Source organism: Puma concolor, chromosome C1 (genome assembly GCF_028749965.1).
Source record: "Puma concolor isolate L17-30 chromosome C1, mPumCon1.1.hap2, whole genome shotgun sequence".
Taxonomy (NCBI): Eukaryota; Metazoa; Chordata; class Mammalia; order Carnivora; family Felidae; genus Puma; species Puma concolor.
Window position 1 is genome coordinate 148,201,109 of NC_141674.1, and position 1,338 is coordinate 148,202,446.

Here is a 1,338-nt window from a genome sequence, read left to right on the forward strand (position 1 = left end):
CTATAATTGCTTTCCTGCCATAAACAGCTGAAATTCTGAAATGGATGAAATATATGTGCAATATATGTGTGAAATATACATGAGATATATACACGAAATATATATACATGAGATACATATGCATATACATATATATCAAACTTTCAACAATAGGAAGCAGCACCGGATTATAATCCATAAAACAAGGGAAACACATGAAACAAGCATCCCCATTAGGATCTTTTCCTACATGCACTCCTTGGAGGAGGGTGAGAAAGGAGGAACCAAGCTAAGTATGGCAGTCTGGTTGAGTTGAGGAGACAGAGTCTGGAGTTTGAGAAAGCTAAGATAACTTGTATTTGCAGAACAAGGGGGAGTTTTACAGAGAAATAGTTTCCAAAGTCTCCACTGAGGGACCTTTGATTCTTTTGCTAAGTGCTAAGTTGTGCTACTTGAGGTGCATCTTCGTGAGACAAGGCAAAGAACACTTATTGAGAAGCTGTAAACTGCACGATTTACAGAGTTGACACAGGTCTGGGATATGTTTGAGTATTAGTCAGGCGTAATATGAAAAGATTGAAACCTGGGGCACTCAGTTAAAATCCTAAGAGAGTCACACCTGTCCAATATGGTTAAACTAGCTCTAGGATTAGGCTACTCTAGACCCACCCTAACAACGGTTAAAATGACAAAACCTAAAAGAATAAAATTATTCTTCAAGCCTTTTCAATGCCTTCTAAATCAAACTTCCAATCTCCAGAAAAAAAATGACAATAAAATCCAGACACTCAATAATATAAACTTTATGATGTCTAGCATCTAATAAAAAATTACTAGGCATGCAAATAAGGAAAATATGATCCATAAACAAGAGAAAAAGCAATTAAAAAACAGGCCTAGAGGAAGACAAAGACTTTATCACAGTATTATAAATACACTTAAGGACTACAAGTACATACGAAAATAGTGAGAAGAGATATGGTATTTAAAAAGATCTAAATAATACTTCTAGTGGTGAAAAAGACAATATCTGAAATGAAAATTTCACCAGAAGAATGAATCAGGAGATAGAAAAAATGCAAAACAAAGGAATAATGAACTTGAAGTCACAAGAAATCAAAATAAATCAAGTTGAAGCACAGAGAGAAAAAACCAGCAGAAAAAATGAACCGAGTTTCTACTCAGTTACCAACAAAGCAACGCCAAGATGTCTAATACACATGTATTTGAAGCTCTCTATAAAAGAGAAGACAGTTTATGTGGCAGAAAAATTCTGAAGAAATTGTGGGAATTAGCAATTTTCCAGATTTGATGAAAATTGTACATACACAGATCCAAGAAATTCAATGAAACAAAAGT